Raw genomic sequence first — 6,680 nt, 5'->3', positions numbered from 1 at the left:
TTTAGATACAATAAGACTTTAGAGCTAATATCAAGAGATTTTTGGTGGCCTCAAATGTAGAAGGTAGTTAAAGACTTCGTACAATCATTCGATACTTGTTCAAGATTCAAAACTTCTTGCCATCGACCTTATGGGCTACTTCAACTATTACCTATTTTAGAACAACCGTGGTCTTTTATTTCTATGGATTTTATCACAAATCTCTCAGTTTCAAGTTCATATGATTTCATATTTGTTACCATAGATTGCTTCACTAAAATGGCATATTTTGTACTATGTATAAAATATGTTTCAAGTGAAAAAATAGCTAAGTTTTTTATCAATAATATCTATTGCTATCATTGATTGAAAAAGGATATTATATTAGATAAGGAGATTCAATTAATATCAAGATTTTGGAGAGCCTTATTCAAGATTCTAAAGGTAGATATAAAGCTTTCTTTGGCTTTTCATCCTCAAACTGATGGACAAATGAAACGAGTGAATCAAATTTTGGAATAATATTTGATCTGTACCATCAACTATTATCAAGATGATTGGACAACTCTTTTGCCATTGATAAAGTTTGTATAAAATAATTTAATACATTCTTCTACTCAATAAATATCTTTCTTTACTAATTATGGTTATCATCCACGACTTGATACTTTTGACTTTTCAAAAGTTAATAATCATGCATCAAAAGATTTAGCAAAAAATTTATCGGAGCTACAGGCAACAATAAAGATACAATTAAAAGAAGCTCAAGGATGGCAAAAGACCAATGTAGATGTCTATCTTAAGTAGCAACCATAATTCAATATAGGTGATAAAGTATGGTTACTTCATCGGAATGTCAAGACTACTCGTCCTTGTAATAAGTTGGACTATTGTAGGTTAAGACTTTTTTTTTATTTGTGAACAAATCAATCATGTTGTTTTTTGATTACATCTACCAAACTCTATGAAGATCCACCCTATATTTCATGTATCTCTTCTTGAGTCATATAAGACAGTGAATATTTTGAGAAGAAGACAAATGCCACCTCTTCCTATAGAAGTGGATAATAATCAAGAGTTTGAAGTAGAAGAAGTCATAGACTCAAGGTGGTACCAAAATAGGTTGTGTGAGCCATTGAATTAACTCACTTTGATATTTAGTATAAAAAATTCACTTAATGTACTTAAAACACAAATTTTATAAATTAATATTAGAATTTTAGGAAACAATAGAAAATAAATTACTTATAGTAGAAATACAATCTAAGATAGAGTTTAGTAAGAAAAAACTATAAAGACTATATTTTTCTAGTTAGCTAGTAGTAGAAGAATTACAAAAGAAGTAGTCTTGATGTCAAAAAAAAAAATCTAGTGAAGTTTAATTATGATGGATTTGAAGTTTTTTTCCAAATTCAACAAAATGAAGAAGCAAAGTGATTCTTCTAATCTATGGAAGCCTTTCAAATGCAATGGAGGCATCAAATGCACTATGTGGAGTGAAGAAAATAAGTTCAGCACCCTTTCCTTCAAAGTACAAGAAGAGAAATGAAATTCTTATTTTTTGAAGAATTTTACAAATATTTCCTAAACCCTTGTAAGTAAAAAACCTTCATAAAATTTACAAAGGAGCATAGATTGATACATGTGAGTAGTCAATCTTAGCATAAAAAGATGTTTTAAACACAATGGTTAAGTTAAATTTATCAAAAAGTGTTTTTTTTTCCCACTTACAAGAGCCATCAGCCTTGATTACGAAATTAGTTCTTGGATGAAAGAAGGCCATAGATCTACATTAGGAGTCTTAGAGATCAAGGGTGGAGATGTGGCCGCCCTTCCACAAGCCACCACTTAATTGTATAAGAGTGGTTTGATTTCCCAAGCCTCTCTCTCTCTTTCCTTTTTGATGAGGGCGAAGCCATACCAAAGTGTGGTCTCAATCCTAATCCTAATCTTAATTTTTGCTTCTTTCTTGATCTTAGATCTCATTGTGAACTTTAAGAACATATGAGAATTTAATTTTTATCATGGGTGGTGCTTGTTGTGGTTTAAAAGGCGCCTCTTTGCAATTAGTGGTCACTAACCATTTCCATAGTCAAAAGGGTTTAAGGGGCCTCGGATTTTTTTCAATAAGTCTATGTTTTTTTATGATTTTTAAGAGAAAAAAATTTCAACACATAGCCCTTGTAATTAGACTTTCAACGAACTAAGGCCTTCTCAAAATGGAGTTGAACTGAAATTTTGGTGAATTTTTGAATGCAAGGGGGCGGCTTCCTTGGGAGTTTCAATAATCCAATTTTGAAAAGGAATCACTTAGTTTTAATTAACGGAATAATTTTGAAATTTTTGGAGTACAAGAACCTTTAATCTGAGCTTTCATTGGCATAAATTTCATTAAATATGAAGCAAATTTAAATTTTTAACAAAGTTTTGAGTGAAGGGGGGTCGGTTGCAAGAGTAGGCCCAATGATCCAACTTTGAAGAAGCATTTCTCGCAGCTCAGGTACTAGATTTCTACAAAAATTTTGGAATAGGAGCCTAATAATAATAATAATAATAATAATAATTAAATAAAAAAATAATTCAAATTATCTAATTAGAAGTAGAAGAAGGAACTATTTTGCATGAAGTTAAAGAGTGAATTATCATTGTGAATGTGAGTATTGTTAGAGGATTTGATTAATAACTTGGTGTTTTAAGAAGGACAAGTAATAAGTGGATTAAAATTTAAATAATAGCTTTATATTAAATTCATATAGTTAATTCACTTATTGTGAATTAGAATAAACTTCCAATTAGTGGAGGTTTATTTTAGCTCACATGTTGGAATATCTTATTCATTGGCATGGATAAGATATTAGTGAATGCACATGGGAGCCATCAAAGGATCTTGCAAATGCAGCAAAGAAAGTTGAAGCTTTTCATCAATGAAATCCATCAAAATCAAGATGAAGAATAGAAAATCTTTGTTATAAAAGAAACAAGATTAAAAGAAAATAACATTCTACCTTCTATCTCTCTTTAGAGCTTATGTGTATTTGCGACTCTAAAAAGATAGAGAACCAACAACTAGGAAATTTAAGTCAAGAGTTTTTATTTGTAAACTTACTAGATGAGACAATGTGATTGTTCCAACTTTCAAGATGAAAAAATCGAGATGAAGTTCCTCAAGAATGACATATCCTTCTTCGGTTACATGGCAAGATACAATGTATTTGCTATCACAACCTTAGAAGAGACTCTCGCTATTTGATGATTTTATTAGAGGTAGGAACAATTCTTGACGATGTTCCAAATATTTTACTTGAAGGAAGTTAAGAAGGCCTTAACAATGATTAAATAATAAAATGGTTTTCTTGCCCTGGTATGGGATATTATTGATGGCTCAGAGGGCCTATCAATTATCTTCAAAGAAAGCAAAGATCAAAGTTTGTGGTAAATACAATTCATCGCATTTTGGACTTCCTCAACATATGAAGATTGCTCCTTGTGGAACTCATTCCTAGAAGGGAGGTAATATCATCGACATATATATTTATCTCAATAATTACTTATATGAATAGGTAGAAGTAAGTAAATATAGATTAATTTCATAAAGTCTTTTAGTATAGCTTTCAAGAAGCTTCATAGACACTATTTTTACTTTAGATGTGTTTGTAGGTTGGAAACTTGGCCAACAAGTTAATCACATGTTGGTAGCTTGTAAAACAAATTAACTCCGTATAATAGCTTGTAGAACAAGCTAACTATGTGGCATATATATAGATAACTTGCCTTATAAGTTAAGATATGTGGCTAGCAAAGTCAACATGTTTTGGAGGTCCTATAGGACATGGCCATGTAGCTCCTAGTTAAGAGTATATATAGAGGCAAGAATGAAGCCTTCTTCACTCTTATCAATGCCATTCTAGTCCTTAATCTTGTTTCAAGATTTTCTAGTCTTCTTGTTTTTGGCAATAGTCATTTTAGTTAATATTATATTACCTTTGGAGTGACTTTCTAGTTATCTTCAGTGATATAAGAGTGTATTGAGGATTCTCATTCTTTGAGATTCATGTTCTTAACATAATATTCTATTTTTTCTTTCAAAAATACCATTTTATTGTGGTATATAAATTATAATATATTCTTGATTAATATCTTCTTTGTTACAAAAATCTTTAAAGTTATTAGATATATATTCACCTCCACGATCAAATCTTAAGATTTTGATTTTGAAACTTATTTGTATAAGGTGATTTTTTTAAATGCTTTAGATTTGTGTTTCATCAAATATACTTAACAATATCTTGTTAGATCATCAATAAATGTAATGAAGCAAGTACATCCTGAATATGTGTCATGGACATACTCAAGTAAGCTAGTAATTACATATATAAATAAGTAGAAGTAAGTAAAAGTAGATAAAAGTAAGTTAATTCTATAGTATTTGATATGATAGCTTCTTAGAAGCTTCATAGATACTACTTTGACTTCATAGGTGTCTTTAATTAACTTTTTGGATTAAAAACGTGATCAACAAGTTGGCCATATGCCACACATGTTGTTAGCTTGAAAACCAAGCTAACTATGTGACCTACATGTAGAAAAACTTGCCTTGTAAATCAAGGCAAGTGTCCTACAAAGTCAACACATATTGGAGGTCCTATAGAATGTCGCCACAAAGCCCCTAATTAGATAGTATATATACAGACAAGAGTGAAGCCTTCTTCATTCTTGTCAATTCCTTTCTTATTTCCAGTCTAGTTTCAAGAGTCATCATGTTTTCTAGTCGTTGGCAATAGCCATTCTAGTTCAATATATTATCACCTTTGAGTGATTTCTAAGTATTTTCGACTGACACAAGAGTGTATTGAGATTATCTTTCTTTAGAGTTCATGTCCTTGATAGTTTGACAAGAGTGCTAATATATTATTTCTATCTTATTCTAGAAGTGAATGGATTATCCCACTTCTATTATTGTGTTTTGAAGATTGCGGACTATCCACCTTTAAACAAAAAATCTTATTTTCTAATATTGATCTTTTTCTTAAAAAGAGTGGATTACTCCTCTTTGTGGAATTTGTTTTTAGAGATTGCGGATTACCCTCCTCTTATTTAACTTTTGAATTCGTTTGAATTGTTTATGGAAGGAAAAATCATAAATGCTACACTTGATGGAAGTGAAAATAGATTTGCAACTATTACAGATCTTCATGAGCTTGTCAATACTCTTAGGACCGAAATTTCATGCATCACCAATACCAACCATGGAAGCACTATTTCTACTACTATGGAAGAAGTTCAGAGTCTACACCAAGAAGTTGTGAATTTGAAGGAAACAAGTCAATTAGCCTCGCAACCAAATTTCAGGAATTTTGCTTCTACAAGCTCAAGGGAGGCAAGGATTAGTATGCCTGAAAAGTTTGAGAGAATAAGATCAAGATTTCGAGGGTTTTTGCAACAAGTTAAACTCTATTTAAGGTTGCATCCTTTCCAATACCCTGATGGATTTATTCAAGTTGGATTCATAGGCGCACTTCTATCTGGAAGTGTTTTCTCTTGGTTTGCACCTTTGATGGAAAAAGATTCACAACTATTCTATGATTTGAACTCATTCTTAGAAGTATTCACGGCTACATTTGGAAAAAGTGATCAAAAAAAGGTAGCAGAGAGCAAGCTTGTATTACTACGACAAGGATCACGTTCAACCACCATATATGTCGCTGAATTCCAAAGTCTTGCTTGTGATGTGGACTGGAATGATAAAGCCAGTATCAATGAATTTTGCTATGGATTAAAAGATAATGTCAAATTTTTGTTATTGACAATGCCAAAACAGATTCTTTAGAACAATTCATTGCTCAAGCTATTGCATGTCATAATCATTTATTTGAAAGACATCAAGAACAAAGATATGGCTGGAGAAGAACAAGTCAAGTTATGGCAATACCTTCTAAGTTTTTGGAAACCTTTCCATCAAGGTCGGAGCCAATGCAAATTGATACGGTATGTTTTAAATCCTTCACGAAGCAGGAAAAGACTCGACGACGTCAGGAGGGCTTATGTCTATATTGCGGAGAAGCTAAACACACTGCTCAATATTATCCAAGGAAGCAATGCAATCACAAAATAAGGAGTACGATTGCAAAAGAAGACAATGTGTCGGAAAACGAGTTCCTCTAGCTACAATAGGGACCATGCGGTTGGAACCATGTGCAATACCTAGTCAAGGTCTTATTCTCTCCTCAAATCTTTCACCTTGTTTTACAATAGATGTGTGTTTAGGACCCAAAAATCATAAAGTCTTTACATTATTAGATTTAGGAGCCTCAGCTTGTTTCATAGACGAAGACTTTGTCAAAAAAAAAGAAATATCATTAGTCAAGAAAATCAAGCACGTACATGTGGAAGTCATAGATGGTCGTTCGTTGTCTTCTAGTGATATTATCCATGAGACTGTTCCTTTAGATGTAGTCATTAAAGATCATAATAGTGTAGTAATATTTAATGTGATATGATCTTCTTTGAATCCAGTCATTTTAAGACTATCCTGGTTAGAAAAGTACAATCCTCAGATAGATTGGATTTCTCATAACCTTAACTTTCCTAATAGTTTATTTTGAAATTCTATTAATCAAGAGAAAATACATAAGTCTAGTACATCTAAGCCCTTACTAGTAGGGGCAAGAGCTTTCATGCATGTAGCCAAAGAAGGGTCATCT

Source organism: Physcomitrium patens, chromosome 19 (assembly GCF_059467195.1).
Source record: "Physcomitrium patens ecotype Gransden chromosome 19, ASM5946719v1, whole genome shotgun sequence".
In the NCBI taxonomy this organism is placed as follows: Eukaryota; Viridiplantae; Streptophyta; class Bryopsida; order Funariales; family Funariaceae; genus Physcomitrium; species Physcomitrium patens.
The sequence above is the reverse complement of the archived record's forward strand: the minus strand, read 5'-3'. Positions refer to the sequence as shown.